The 16978-nt window shown below is 36.8% G+C and overlaps 1 protein-coding gene across 1 annotated transcript in view; it reads left to right on the top strand.

Moving 5' to 3' along the window:
- The window catches only part of LOC150110306 (glyoxylate reductase/hydroxypyruvate reductase-like), a 207802-nt gene that overhangs the window by 142560 nt on the left and 48264 nt on the right, over positions 1 to 16978 (top strand). The gene's annotated exons all lie outside the window — the stretch shown is intronic.

The raw sequence follows: 16978 nt of genomic DNA, 5'->3' as shown, positions 1-16978 counted from the left end.
AAGTCTCTTAGTTTTTATTGTGCTGGCCTCTATTTGTAATAAGTAAAAAATAATAAGTATTAAATTTACAATTATAATTCACCAATGAAAAAGAGGGGATGGGTGGAGAGGGAGAGAGAGAGAAAGAGAGAGGATGGAAGCAAACAAGAAAAGACAGTATGTTAAAAGATGGGAGGAAAAAAGCATACTATGAACAGATGTTTTATATGTGATGGAAAGCAATGAATAAAGTTGGGGAAGAGTTAAATTCACTTAAATTTTCATCACTAAATGCTAAAGTTAATTAGTGTATTTTCATCTTTAGGATGCTAACTGATACATAGAAATATGTTGTGCAACAAAATTTTATTTTTGCAAAGAAACCAGTCAACTTTTATGATTTAAACAGCACTGAAATAAGATACCTGTCAGAAACACACATAGTAGCAAGTAGTCAATTTCCTTTCTTGTTTTGTTTATGAAAGTGAAATAGGGTGAAAATAAAAATAAAAAAAAAAATATAAACAACAAGTGATAAAAAAAATTATAAGAACTGCAATACAAGTACCAATTTATAGCTTGTATGTTGTCTGTTATACCGTCATGTCCTTTACTTATTATCATGAAATACATGAACCACAATGCTGACACAAATAGTGGAAAGTGATAGAAAAGATACTAGAAAACAAATTTTTACCCAGTTCACGTTGCAGTATTATTATTATTACATTATTATTATTATTATTACTTTTACAACCTCCATATAGTACAACCAACAAAAGTACAACCTCCATACAGCTTTTAAGCCCCCACCATAAACTTGCTACCCTTATCCGTTCCACCAAAGACCAGCTCCTTCCTCTCTCAGTGCCTGGAGTATATAGAGTAACTTATGCCTGTAACCTGGCTTACTTCGGACAGACAGGCAGATCAGCAACCATCCGGTTAGAAGAACACAGGGCATACATCTGCAATTACCATTAAGGTCAATCTGGCATTGCAAACCATGCTTTGGATACAACCCACAGGCTCTCCTGGAAAAAAACCACCACCATGCTCCACCATAGTAAATTCAAAAAAGAAAGCCTATTCTTTGAATCTGCTTCTGCACTCAGGAATCGACCGAATTTAAACAAATATGGTTGCATTAAACTTCCCAAAATTTGGGAAACATTAATTATCAGAGATCCCTCTTTACATCCTAGGCCACCTACAAATGCCCATAGAGGACACACCACCTAGATAGGACTTTAGTTTCACTCACTGTTGTATTATATTTGTGTGTGTGTTGTTACAAAAAGTGTTTTTTGTAATCCCTGAAGATATCTCTGTGACAGAGATGAAATATTGGAAGTATTAAAATTAGTTTTAATCCTTTCTCAGTGCTGATAATATTCCATTAAACCTCCAACATGAATTCTTCACAGCACTTAATTAAGCCTCATCACACAGAGACCAGAAACTGTCTTAGTCAATCACCTCTGGACCCTTTCACAATATTTCTTCATCCTTTTGAAAATGAGATGACCAAATCTGTGCACAGTAGTTCATATGTGGACTAATCCTTTATACTAGGAATGGGGAATATCCAGCCTGCTAACCTTAAACGGCCTGTGAAATCATTTGATCTGGCCCTGTCAAGGCGACCACAGGGAGGAATCAAAATTCAATAAATCTAGGACTTTTTTGATAGCAACATAAATTTATATTAAGTGAATCATAATAATGACTTAAATTTTGAGGTACAAGCAAGAAACATCCATTATGGGATAGACAGGACACATAAGAGTACATGACGGGACAGACATGTATGCTTCTTCGATGGTACAAACATTGGATATGTTCCAAATCCAAGATGCAGGATTAGAGCAGCGATCAAAGCAAAATAATCGCATCGCTGGTGACACACACACACACACTGGATAGTTGTTAAAACTTAAGTGGTGTGACATCCTACAAATGGCGACCAGAAAGAAGAAAAGTTGATGCAGAATGTTGATCTTTCCAAGAGTAATGTACAAATGATTATTTTTTTTGAAGTCAAAGGCAAACCTGTGTACCTAGTTTTTGGTGATGCGTTAGCAGTAATGAAAAAAGCCAATCTGGAGCGTCATTACAGTTCAAAACATGCTAAACTCAATGAATTGGGAGGCCAAATGCATCTGGATAAGATTAATGCTCTTCAGCGGAGTTTGGAATCGTAACAAGCTGCTTTCACTAGGCCTCGTTATGACAGAGACAATGTTATTTAGATGAGTTATATAGTGAGTGATCTATCACAAAGAAGCTGAGGCGTCATGTAGAGGGAGAGTTTGTGAAAGAGTGCATGGTGGCTGCTGCGGAGTTGTTAGCACCAGACAAAGTAAAATTTTTTCAGAGTGCTAGTTTGTCTCAGAGAACCATCTCAGACCGGATTACTGACTTAGCACAAGATATTGAAAAAAAAATTGAAGGATTCTGCAGGAGATTTCCAATTTTTCTCTCTAGCTTGTGAAGAGACAATGGACATAACAAATACTGCTCAACTGGCCGTTTTTGTTCATGGGATAACTGTAGAGTTTGACACACGAGAGGACTGCTGTCACTGGAAGCCATGCATGGCACTACAAAAGGCGAGGACCTTTTTGAGAGACTTGTTTTATCAATTGAGAAACTTGAGCTAACATTTGAAAAGTTAAGTAGCCTTACTACAGATGGAGTTCCAGCCATCGTTGGCTCACAAAATGGGTTAATTGCATTTGTCAAGAAAGAACTGAATCATCTCAGTCTTGATCCAAGTGATTTAATTATATGCGACTGCATCATACACCAAGAAAGTCTCTGTGCACAGTCATTTCGTCTCAGCAATGTGATGTCAACAATAGTGTCATGTATAAATTTTGTCAAAAGGAGAGGGTTTAACAGCCACCAGTTTAAGGAGTTACTGAATGATCTTGAGTCTGAGTATGGTGATTTATCACTGTGAAGTGCAGTGGCTGAGTCACAGGAACATGCTCATGGAACTGCAGGATGAAGTTGAGCAGTTCATGGAGATGAAGGGAAACCTATCAGGGAACTCAATGATAGCAAGTAGCCTTCAAGGTGGACATTACCAAGTACCTCTCTGAGCTGTATTTCAAGCAGCAGGGCCCCAACCAACTTCTCAGCTCCCTGCTTTCAAATGTGAAATCATTTGAAGCTAAATTAAGGCTGTGGAAAGTGCAACTCGAAAGGAATAACTCGGTGCATTTCCCCACTCTGGAAGGACAAAAGCCTTCTACGACACTTGAATATGCTGGTGAATGTGCAAAACTAATTGAGGCATTTAATGAAAGATTCAAGGATGTGAAAAGTAAAAAAAAAAGGAATTGAACATCTTTGCTACGCCATTCAATGTGGATCCAACTGATGTGCCTGATAACCTATAACACGAAATCATTCAGCTGCAAAGCAATGATGAATTTTTCACTTTGAGGAGACATGCGTTGAAATATGCATCTGTGTTCGGAACAACTTACTGCTGTGAGCAGTTCTTTTCAAAACTTACCATTGCAAAGAGTTGACTGTGCTCCAGACTGACCGACGCAAACCTGGAAAAGCAGTTGCGATTAGTAACATCATCAATACCAGCTAATCACACTCCTCACCAAAGAAAAGCAGTTCCAGCCATCACATTAGAGGTGAGTTAATTAAATGTTTGACCAAATATAGCAGGCTAATTTTTAAGTTGATAATTTTGTATGGCCTGTGAATGATGTTATAAATATCCAAATGGCCCTTGGCAGAAAAAAAGGTTCCCGAACCCTGCTTTATACAATGGAACCTCCTTACTTCTACACATTACTATCCTTTGTATCATACCCAGAATTTGTTGTGTTGTCCTCAATTTTTCTCTCAAGTTTTGATCCATATCCTATTACTCCAAGATCTCTTATTTCCTCCGCTTCACATCACCTGCCTTAGTATCCCATAATGCAATGCACATATCTTTCAGCATCCATCTCTAATTCAGAGTATTTTAGTAATAAGATGTAACACCTTTCGGCTACTTGTATATAAAAATATTACTTCTGCATTACTTCAACCTTAGTATCACCTCTGGGTCTGGCTCCCACGGATAAGACCTTTATTGACAAAAACCAGTCTGGTAGTGACCCTCCCATATTGCATGGCATTATACATGTCTGTAAAGATATGTGCATTTCATTATTGGATACTAAGGCAAGTGATGTGAAGTCATTAGCCGCTACGTACGAATTGCCCAGTCATGAAATTACTTGACATGCAAACAAAGTTTTTCACGTGAAAGTAAGCTTTCGATAAATGAAGTAATAGTTGAGTAGAATATCTAAAAAGAACAATTTATTGTCTTTTTCCATTTCCATAGTAAATTTAATTCATGGATGTAGATTGTTCATGTTGAATAAAAAAGTAGGTAATGTGTTTTCATTGTGGGTCTATATATAACAAACTCAAAATGAAGGCTGAAGGAGTATGGTTGGGAAAATGGTGTCTTCTAAGTGTTCTAAATAAAGTTAGCAAGTGCAGGGGAGAGTGGACTTCCCATTGTAGTTCCTTCAACTTGACTGTAAAAATTATTCTGACAAATGAAGTATTCAGAGTGCATAACAAAGTTGAATAGCTTTGCTATATCCTGTGGAAATGCTTTTGAAAGCAGATGTAGTGTATCCTCAAGAGAATATTTGTGAAGAGAGATTTGATATCAAAACTAACTATTATATCATTGGCTGTAGGGAAACATTTTTTATCTATCTGCATCTAGAAAATCAGAAGAATATTTTATAAATGAGTGGGAGTTGCCAATCTGAGTTTTCAATAGGTGTGCTAAAAAGTTTGGTATTCAGTAAGCAAGTGAATCTATACAGCTGACAATTGGATAAAGAGGAATGGCTTTCTTGTGTATCTTAGGTAAACCATAGAACCTAGGGGTTCAAGCAAAATAACTTCTAAGGTTTTTTTATGGTGTCTCCATCGAGGCTTACAATTTCATCTATTAAAGAGTTCAGTTATCTAAGTTGTTTGTTAGTGGGATTATAATCCAGCTCTTGGTACATTGATCGATCCTGTAATAAAACAGCAAATTTTCTTTCATAATTAGCAGAATTCATAACAGTAGCATTCCCCTTGTCAGACTTAGTAATAATGAGATGACTGTTGCATCTTAAGGACTGTAGTACTTTCATTTTAGTTAAAGTGATGTTTGTAGGTGGAATCTTAGATTTCAGTAGGATGGATGAAATTTCCAAATGAAGTTTATTAGCATCCTCACTAGATAGTGAAAAAATTCCGTTCAGTGTTAAAGAGGAAATCCAAATACGGTATCCTTTTAGGAACTATGAAGAAATCGTGTCCTTTTGAAAAAAAATAAGGGTTTCACTTTCAGTTAATGGGCATTCTAAGATGTTTACCATCCATTTTTCTGGAACAGTATGTGGTGCACTTTGCTTTGTGACAAGGAAATTGAATTTATGATCTAAATGTTAATTGTGTTTATTAAATGAACAGTACAGAGAATGTTTAGCAACAATGAGAACCATATTGGAAAGTTGGGGTCTACAGTTGAGGTTATAAAATTCTGCAAGTCAGAAAAAAAGACGTATATTAATAGCTAGTTCACATTTAGCAGCTCGTAGTTGATTATTGACAAGTGATAGGCCTGCATTGAAATAGAATATTATGAGCACCCCTGGGACTTGATTGATTCCTGTAGCTTTGCGAAGTTTGGAATAATCTTGAAACTGCAGACCATGCAACAGCTTTTTATTTCCTATAATCCTAGCTGAAAGAAACAATATGTTGAGTTCCAACTCCTTACATTTCTGGCATCTCGGAACCCATTTCCAGAAGTCTTAAGGATTATAATTTAGTGGCTACTTTTCTTCCTATCAACAAAGTGTGAGCATAGTTTCCATCTTCAAAGACAGATAACCTCTTCTGATCCCCAAGAGACTCAAGTCATTAGTGCCAAGCAAATCTGTGCACAGTTGTAAAGATCAGCCAAATTACATCTATTTTGACTATCTTTACTTGTGTGTTAAGTTCTTTTGCCAGCTTTTGCAATATGCCCTCTGAACATCAAAACTGTCTACAATTACTCCCAAATCCCTGGCATTACTAATTTCCTCCAATCTATTAGTATCTATTAGTCTACTATGATTGGTAGTAAAGGTTCAGTGTAGTAGTGGAGATGGAGAGTTGTACAGTAGGTATCCTCCTGCGACGAGTCTTCGGACTCCTTGGAGGCGTCCCGAATAATAATAATAATGATTTGTGTGATGCACACTACATAATCTTTTCATCCCAAAGTGCATAACCTTACATTTTGCAATATTTGCTTGCAATTCCAATTTATTTAATTCATCATGAACGATATCTACATCACCTTTATCAACTGTTTCTTAGTTTTGCATCATCAGCAATCAACTGAATATCTTCTCCTTAAATCATTCCTTATATCATTAATATACAAATTAAAGAGTAGTGCCCCTAGCACAAAGCCTCGAGGCACTCCACTAGTCACCCTTATTCTCCTAGATTCCACTCCACCATATACTGTTTTCTTGTGTATGTCAGTCACTCACCTCCATCCACATACCAGCTTCATATCCATTCCTATTTGCTCCTATTTATTACATAAATAGGATCTTGCTGGATTTTTCTTTTTGAATGCCTTTGAAAATTCCAGCAGGATCACACTGCAGGCCATTTACTTTGTCTAATTCTGCTGTCACTCTGTTATAAAACGTGAGTGAATAACTAAGGCAGGACTTGCCTTTTACGAAACCAAAGTGCCACTGTAGAGTATCATATCCCTATCCATCCATTCCTGGATTTTACCTTTAACTACCACTTCTGAGGTACTAATTTGTCTGTAATTTGCTATGTCTGCCTTGGAACCTCCTTTATGTAATGGAACTATCTTATCCTCTTTCCACTCATTTGGAATCTTGCCAGACCTGAGACTTAGGTTAAACAACTTTGTCATAGGTGCTACCACTTCTCTTGTACACAAGCCAACATGCCATCCAGTCACGTCTGTATTCACATTGATATTTTTCAATATGCTAAGCATGTTTAGTCTGTCTCCTTCAATTCTCTCATTAGTCACCATATCTGCAACTGCAAAACCTCTGCCTGGATGATACGCCTTTGTAAAGTAACCATTTATTAACTGAACTATTTCTTCTGCTTCTTTGACTTTCCTATCATTAGCACTGATTAAAGTTACCCTTCTTAAATATACTTCCTGTTATTTGCTACATAATGAAAAAAATAATTCTTTTTAGTTGGCCTACTTAGCTAATTTGATATCACTACTTTATATTGCTACTCATCCACTTAACTCTCACTTGGTTTATCCTCCTGATCCTGGGTGTGCAGTCTGATACTACTCTCAAATAATTCCTAACAGCTTCTCACACAATACTGACATTCTTACCTTGTAGCTTCTAAAGCCATGGCACTGTCCCAAGCTGCCTCCTAAGTCTGTCATAATTGCCAGCTTTGTACTTCAATAGAAAATGTTTTATAACTAAAAGGTTCATTAACAACAGGAATTCATTAGTCATTGGATATATAAAATACACCTATTAGTTTCACCACGTTAAATAGAACAGGTGGTTTCTTCAGGACTCAAACGCCAAGAATATAAATGCATAGATCACAAAGTCGACTAAAAACCATCACAAGACAAATAATTTCATGCTAACCAGTATACGTAAAATTGTGTGACATGCATTAGCTGGCTGCAGTTAACAACAAAAGATGATTGTTGGCAAAGTTGATCTCTGATGTTAAAAAATTGTAAATATCGTTAATATCGATCCTTGGTTTTTATTCAGTGATCCACATAAAAACCAAGTACTGATATTAAGTGACATATAGAAATCTCTTGTTAAATCTTTTAACTTGATGGAACCTGCAGTTTTTTAAGGGACCCTAGATGAGTCTTTGACTCCATTGGGTCTTAGGGAAATAATAATAATAACAACTTCAACAACATCAAAGATCTGGCTTTGCCAACAATTACCTTTTGTCAGTAACTGCAGACAGCTAATGCATGCCATGCGATTTTATGTTTATTGGTTAGCATGAATTTATTTGTCTTATGTTTTTTTTAATAGCATTTAAGGATCTGAAATTTAGAAGACTTGAATAAATTGAGTGATTGGACACAGGAATGAGTTCAGTGTTGCAAAATATAAGGTTTTAAAATTTGGAAAACAAAAATGGGATGCATAATTTATGCTTGGTGAGGATATATTGTTGGAGGTGGAGGAAATAAGAGACCTACGGGGTGATAGTGGATAAGGATCTGAAAATTAGGGGACACATAGCCAAAATTGTGAAGACAACACAAAGGCTTCAGGGAAAATGATGCGGAGGACACTGACTTGTAGAAGTAAGGAGATTCTTGTTCCTTTGTATAAGGCTTGATTAGGCCACACATAGATTATTGTGCCCAGATTTGGTCACCTGGTTTTCAGCAAGATGAAGAGATGTTGGAGAGGGTCCAGAGGCGACTGACTAAGGTAGTTTCTAACCTCTGGAATGTCGAGTATGAGGTAAGATTGAGAAATGCAACTTGCAGAGTCTGGTGGACAGGAGGAGGAGGGGAGATATGATTGAGACCTACAAGTTAAGGATTTGTTATAGGATCAATGCTGGAGAGGTTCTACATAAAATAGTGGGAGATCAGGGTAGAACCAGAGGTCATCTCTGGAAGCTGTATAAGGAGGGTGTGAGTAGGGGGAGTGAGAAGCAGGTTTTTTCATGCAGAGTTGTGAATGATTGGAATGTCTTGCTTGAGCATGTGGTGTCTGCAGAGAATTTGAGTGTGTTTAAAGCACAGTATGATGAGCTGTGTGTGTGATAAAAGGACCTCCCAGATGAGTCTTTGACTCCATGGGGTCTTGGGTAATAATAATAATAATTTAGTCAACTTTGATCTACATATTTATATTTGTGATGTTTAAGCCCTGAAGAAGCCACCAATTCTATTTTAAGTAGTTAAACTAAAATAGAATTGGCTAAATTTATTAGTCATTACATATCCTAATGACTAATAAATTCTTGCTTTTAATAACAGATTTGCAGTTCACCCTCCCAAAACAAGACTGCATGATCGCTTTCCCCTGACTGGAAGCAGAGTTGTTACCATGGTTATGGATAGATGTTCTTGTGCTGTTACCAGATCCAGCACTCTCAAAGCTCTGGTGCCTTCCATGACATGCTGTTTCAAGTAATTATCCCATAGGAACTGTATAAAATCCATTTCCATCTTTCTATATGCCCTTTTCTCCCTCCAGTCTATGTTCCTATAATTGAAGATCCCCCATAATAATTGCTGGCCTGTTGTTCTACTGGTTCACATAGCAACAAATGAAGTCCCTCCCCCCTTCCTCAGATCTAAAATCCTACTTAACTTCTTGTTTGAATTTCTTTAGCTATCATCAGCAATACTCTCCTGTCTAATTCTTTCTGTCCTTCCTGAAAATACTCTTACATTCTATCTTTCTAACTATTGTTTTCTGCAAATGAAATCTTGCTGATGATAATTTTTGTCCAAGTTAAGCTGACAAATGCTAAAAATTCTTCTCCTTTCTTTCTGATACTTTGGCATTTGTGTATCCTCCCCCCCCCACCTGGGCTGACAATTATTACTGTTGCATAATGTCATTACCAGTCCATTCAGGTTGGAAGCCTGTAAAATGGTATTCAATGATCATTTCTGTGCGTGCGCACGCACACACACACACACACTGTACTGACTACAGCTGAACCCACACTTGACTGCATCCCCCTCCCATGCTTCTTGTTTCTCTGGATGTCAGTTTAATGTAGGGTTATGCATTTTGGGGTGAAAAGATTAGCAGCAGTATACCACATTGGTGGAACTGTACTCCAGGAGACTGACGAAACCAGAGATTTGGGAATGTTGGTGGATAAGCAGTTGAAGTTTAGGGGGCACATAGCAAAAGTGACTAAATCCTCATCAGATCACTTTGTTACTTAAGAATACCTTGATGAGCAGAGACAAGCAAGTTATTGTTCCTTTTTATCGAGCCGGGATAAGACCCCCATCTTGACTACTCTGCCCAGATCTGGATGCCAGGGTTTCTTCTTGATGGGGAGGAGGCAGAGAGGATCCAGAGGCGAGTGACCAAGATGATAGCTGTCTATGGAATGAATCATACAAGAACAGGTTGAAGATCTGTGGGTTACAGAAATTGGTTGATAGGCGGAAAAGGATGATATGATTGAGACATTCAAATTACTGAAGGGTTTTTAGAAGATTAATTCAGAGGAAATTTTTCAGAACAGGTCTGGTGGTGGTGATGGTGGGAGAACTAGGGTCCATCCATGGAAACTGAGCAAGTTAGCAAGGGTATTAGAACTAAGTTTTTTTACTTGGAGAGTGGTGAATGAGTGGAATAAGCTGCCAGAGTTTATTGTGGGTACCATGACTGTAAATGAGTTCAAAGCAAAGTATGATAGATATTGTGCGAATACTGAATAGCTGTTCTTGATGTTAGTCAAAGAACTCCTTGGAGTTGCCTGTAATAATATGCACTTCCAGCTTCTCGCTGAACATCACTCTCTCCAAATATCTAACTCCAAAACCATTCAAATGCAGTCCATTTCCCCATCAAATTCACTTCATGCATCTATAAACTGTATAAACATCTATAAAATATATAAAGGTAATGTTGAGGCAATTCATAGTGTTTAGAAAGAAGCAGACCACTTTTTCTCTTGCAGTTAATTTAGAGTATCAACATTGGGCAGATGGGGGGTAATGTTATCCGTGTGGGTCAACATGGATTTGTATAGGGGGTGCTCTTGTTTTAGTAATATGCTAGCCTTTTATAATAAAGTTACAAGAGCAGTAGATGAGGGAAAGGCATATACTGCCGTTTTATTGGATTTAGCGAAGGCATTTAACAGGGTGCCACATGATAAGCTGATATTTAAGTTGCAGCACATGGGTTTGGATGCCAATGTTCAGGATTGGCTGTCCAATAGGTATCAGATAGTTGTTTATGGTGGGTCAGTTTCAAGGAGGCAGAGGGTTACAAGTGGGGTCCCACAGGACTCAGTACTTGTACCTATATTGTTTAACCTTTATATCAATGGCATTGTCAGTGGATTGCAGGAGGATATTCAGTTGTTTGCAGCTGAATATCCTTCTGCAGGTTAGCAGTTGTTTACAGAGTTTGGTGGATTAAAGAAGGAGAGGTGATATGATTGAAATTTTAAACTGCTGAGAGGTGGTTACAGGGTTGACACTTCGGAGTTCTTTCGCTTGGTTGAACAGCAGGAAGGAGTGATGACAAGGGCCATCCCTGGAAGTTACGAAAGGAAACTGTGAGCAAGGGGGATGAGGAGTGGTTTTCTTTGTATGGAGGGTGGTTTAACTGTGGAATGCATTACTTGATAGTGATGAGAGTGAGAACGGTCAATGAGTTTAAGGAGTGGTATGATAGACTGTGTTTCCTAGGAGGAACCTCCCACGATGAGTCTTAATAGACTTTGTGTTTCTTAGGAAGGACTTCCCACAATGAGTCTTTTGACTCCTTTGAGGCCTAAATAATAATAATAATAACATTCTCCTGCACAATCTTATTGACTTATTACCAATCATGACACTTCTTCTCAGTTCAGTCCAGTCATGCCGAGGCAGCTGACTCACAATCTTTATTGTCTCACTCTTTTGTTTCACTTCTATCTAGGTTCAGCATGCCATCCTTTCTTTTTTTTTTTTTTTTTTTTTGGTATGGAAACAACCTAACCACATGCCTCTCTGAATCAATCGATGTTTTCTTCAGAATCTACCACTGAATCTCTAGGTTTGGTTTTTCTTTTCTGAAAGTTTTCATTTTTTTCTTGAATATATTTATATATTTAGTATACAGTTTATATCTGAAAGTTGCTTATGTGATTCATTTTAAAACTTTCTTATACTTTTTGAATCTCCGGTATACTCCTGTATTCTGAACCAGCAGGAAGATATCATTCTGAACAGTAACATAGTTGGGGAGATTTTATTTATGTTTTCTCTATGCAAATTTCTGCACATTTTTATGTTGGGACAATGGTTTAGTAATGATTTTTTTTGTATTTTTAATTTGTTTTTTATACATAGGCTGAAAACTCTACTCCACTCTAGAGACCAAACATGGAACTTTTTTCAAGCCACTTCAGGCCTCCAATAAGCAAAGTGGTGGTCTTATTCCAGGTGATGAAATTCACTTTCCACCTAAAGACAATTACAAACATCCAAGTCCATTGCAGGATTTGAATCTGCATTCTGTTAGTTGGAGCTGGTATGTTAACCACTTGGTCAACCTGGCCGGTGTGTGTTCTTAGGAAATCAAATAAGTACTTACCATTATTAACTTTTTATTTTCTCTAATTTTCACATAACATTTCTGTATATTTGGTGTGCAATTCCTAATTATATCTCCAAGATCAGCTTTTTTTATTTGCATCATCTTCATTCAGTGGCTTGAAAAATTTCTTTGCTTCTTCCTTAATAGAACCTGTCTTCTTGATGATCCTCTACTGTGAATATGTAAGTTTCTGTAGTTTAGCAGTTCTGCAAAAAGTTTCCAGGATTAAGGCCACATATTTTTAGATAAATAAAAAGTTTAATAAAATAAACAAATATAACCCTACAAGTTTCATAAGTTACCTTACATCTTGCTTTTAACTTTTGCTATTACCCCTGACAATGTGTCTGATGACTTATGAAACTTATAGGGTTATATTTGTTTATTTTATTAAATTCATTATTTATCTAAAAACATGCACCCTCATAACATGTATATGTACCTTAGCAGTATTCTCTCTCCATCTTATTCTCTCTATATCCTTGTTGAAAATATTATACTCGGCACATTCTATTCCTGTAACTAATCTTCTGTTAAGTCTCACTGATACCTATAGCATTTGATGAGGTTGCACCAACTAATGCGAAAAACTCCTTCCTCTTTTACATGCGTGCACACACACACTTTCATGCATGCCCCCCCCCCCCCCCCAATAGTTCAATTTTCTCTGACTTTGGCTTTCCACACTCTCGGTGAACAATGTTTTCTTGTGAGAGTTAATTCCAGATCAACCTACATTATATAAGTCTTTTTATCCACCAAATTTAGTCCATAGGCCTACAAACTATCCTCACCTACTACAAACCAAGTGGACTCAGTTTTAACACTGTCTCTCTCTCTTTCTTTCATGCTTTTAGTAATTCTTTCCTATTTTCTCTCCTACACTATTTTTCACTTTTCAAGTCATTTCAAGTACCTGCTAAAATAATCATTTCTTTTACCTTACCTCTCTGTATTCTGATATCTTTATTGATATTAATTAATTTACACCAAGAAAACATGATTTAGTCATGTGCTTGTTAAGTACTCCTCTTATCATAGATTCACCATAAAATTTTTCACCAGTCTTGCTTTCTTTCTTTTAAATATGCATATCGTGTGTGTGTGTGTGTGTGTGTGTGTGTGTGTGTGTGTGTGTGTGTGTGTGTGTGTGTGTGTGTGTGTGTGTGTGTGTGTTTTATTCAGCATAAAATTTTCTTTTTAAATTACATTTAGCATTCACAGGAAAATCCTCTTCATTTATCAGTGGGTCTGAATATAACACAAGGCTTTGTTATATTCAGACCCACTGTATTGATCAAAATGTTTCATATTAAACACATTTAATATGAAAGTGGAAAAAAAGATATCTTGTTTTCCATTGTTTGTTGTATTGGGCCATTCTGACAATATCTAGTATAATACATAATCTACAGTCTTTCTTAAATCCTAAATAACTTACTCTATCAACCTACTCAATAAGAAACAAACTGCAAGAAAAGTAACCTAACAGTAACCGTTATTGAAAGTTTATTTTGCACTTGGTTAGACTATAATAAATTTAGTTTAATCCTTTATCCATGTGTGAGCAAACAAAGTTTGCACCTGAAAATATTTCAGGACTGGGGTAAGGTAGTACAACACTGGGCAACTCGTAGCAAAGGTGGACCACGCTACCATCACTCCTATCTCAGTATCTCCCATAATGCAAAACACATCTCCTTGCAGATATGTATAATGTTATGCATTATGGGAAGGGCCACTACCCAGACCAGTTTTGACCTTTATTGAGGTCTCGTCAGTGGGAGGCAGACACAGAAGTGGGCCTGGCTCCCACTGACGAGAATAGCAAGGCAGAAGCAATGGAGAGGTCATCTTTACCTATAGGAGTTGCCAATAGGTGTGCCACCTTATTATTAAATTACCCTGGATTTAGAGAAAGATGTTGAAAGTTTATTTTGCACTTGGTTAGACCATAATAAATTTAGTTTAATCCTTTATCCAAGTGTGAACAAACAAAGTTTGCACCTGAAAATATCTTCAGGACTGAGGTAAGGTAGTACAATAAGGTAGTTTTGGTCCACCTTTGCTACGAGTTTCCCAGTGTTGTACTACCTTACCTCAGTCCTGAAGATATTTTCAGGTGCAAACTTTGTTTGCTTACACTTGATAAAAGATTAAACTAAATTCTAAACTGCTTTAAGTGCCCATAGATATCTATCTCTCTATTGAAGTTTGTGATTGTATGTGCCTTTGAGAGTTGCTGTTTTTCTGAATACTGTGAAATAAAACATGAAATTAAAAAGACATTATTAAAGTATTTAGAAAAGCCAGACTTATTTTCATTGTCAGAAATAACATTGCCAAAAAATATTTTCCCCCAGATATCTCAGTTACAAAAAATATTGGTGTTATTAAATCATTGTTTAGCTTATTCCTGTTTGAATTCATTCCTTAAAACCATAATATAGAACAAGAAAATTCCTTTATTTTATCTGAATGAGCTTATTACACAATGAACTGGTATGAAAGTTGGCATAATGAAATAATTATTAATTACAAATAATTTGTAATTGTAATTTGCAAATTTGTATTTGTAATTTGTAATCGACCAACCTTTGTTAGCAAAGGTTGGTCGATTGGTAGAGCCTCTGCTACTAATGGCTCGCAAAAAGTTAAGCTAGTTTGAGCACGGTTAGTAGTTGGAAGGGTCCAATCGTTCGATGCTGTTGGCACACTCTCCCTCGATGAGTCTTTGGACCACCTGGAGGTGTCACATAATAATAGTAATAATAATAATTTACTTCAAATGTTTTACTCAGCATAAAATTTTCTTTCTAAATTACTTTCAGCATTCACCGGAAAATCTTCTTCATTTATTAGGAACAGTTCTCGTGTTAACGAAAACCCAGAACTCTTCATCCCAGTGATCTCTTATTCAACTTAGATATTGTGTCTCTATTTACTAATGTTCCCTTAGATGAAACACTTGACTTCCTCTAGAAAAACTTTCCTGTGGATCTTATTTGTATCTGACTTTGTCATCTGCTCTGGCTGCTTCACATATCAGAATAAACATCACCAGTAGATTGATAATATAGTCATTATTATTATTAATATCTGACCTCCATGGAGTTAGACTCATCATTGGAGGTACACACTATTGCACACAATGCTCATCCAACTGTGTTTTAAATTGATTCAATGTGTCTACATTCACAACACACTCCGGCAATGCATTCCACTTACCAATCACTCTCCATGCAAAGAACCTTCTCACTTCTCTGCTCACACCCTCCTTATACAGTTTCCAGCAATGGCCTCTTGTCCTATTTCCCTTCCCCTCTCTCTCATTCTATGAAAAATCTCTTCCATGGCAACCTGATAACCCCTGACTAGCTTATGTCTCAATCATATCCTTCCCCTCTGTCACGAGTCAAGACAGAGTTCATGATTCTCTCATGATAGACATACCCCCCCCCCTCCTCTAGTCATGAGTAGACCTCTTTTCTTTACCATCAGCTCACTTTCCTGGAGTGATTCGAACAATGCTGACTAGATAATCTTTCCTAAGCCTTGTGGTACAGGTATGTTTTTATATTGATTCCGTATACCTGAGGTCAGTGACTGTGTTGTGTGCAGATGAAGATGGGGGAAAAGAGAGAGAGAGAGATTGATGTTTCTTGAAGAGCTGCAGGTTGTAGCTGTATGGGAACTTTCATGAGGAAGGTTGCTCCAAAAGACAGAGGAAGACAGAATAAAAGAGGAGGAGAAGTAGGTTTGGTATGCTTGCAGTTATACTGAAAAGGGATGTTGAAATGCTTCTGCTCTTAAAAGTAGAGGAGTGATGGCTGCCAGTTCAGGGGAGTAATGGCCATGGAAATACCTATAGAACAGACAAAGAGCTGAAACATTGTGTTTGTGAAGTAGAAGGTGAACTTAGTATGAAGATGGAATCATCTATGAGCTGGATTGCTTGCTGTCCTGTGAATCATTTTAGGTTCACATATCTGTGCTTGGAAGGTAAGGCAGTGGAAGAGAGTGATTCATGACATGATTAAAAGAAGATACTTCATCGGTGGATATTCAAGAATGATGTATGGTCTCTGCTGTTTTCAGCACACCATTATAGACAGCTGTCAATAGTAGTGTCTGAATTACATGCTATTGCATGCACTTATTTTTTTGCAAAAACAGGAGAGTTTTATTTCAATTTATTTCTAGAAATAAGTTAAGAGAAAACAGGTGTTCTCAATAACCATATTATTACATTTACAGTATCTAACTATCTATCTATATATGTTACACATCTAAGTTCCGAGTTTGCAATTGTAATTATTATTGTATTTTGTAGTTGGCACGTTGATCAACCCATTTTAGTCACACTACACATACTACGTTCGCATTCTGTGCTTACTAGTCTCCATTGTTTACATATATTACTTTCTCTAATGAGATTTGTGAAATTTTGGGGGGAGGAGAATATTTGAAGAAAGGATATTTGTAGTACATTCTTGCCAAGAAATAATTGAGTTTAGAGTTATCTTAAACAGAGACATTTCATCATTTCCAGAGGTATCAAGTTTTGAAAGAGTAAGACAAGATAAAAAAATTTGGTATTTTTTTAG

The sequence above is a fragment of the Typopeltis vanoorti genome, chromosome 1 (assembly GCF_054136105.1).
Source record: "Typopeltis vanoorti isolate ZY-2024b chromosome 1, IOZ_Tvanoo_1.0, whole genome shotgun sequence".
NCBI lineage: Eukaryota > Metazoa > Arthropoda > Arachnida > Uropygi > Thelyphonidae > Typopeltis > Typopeltis vanoorti.
Note: the sequence above shows the minus strand (reverse complement) of the source record. Positions and strands in the feature narration are given on the sequence as shown.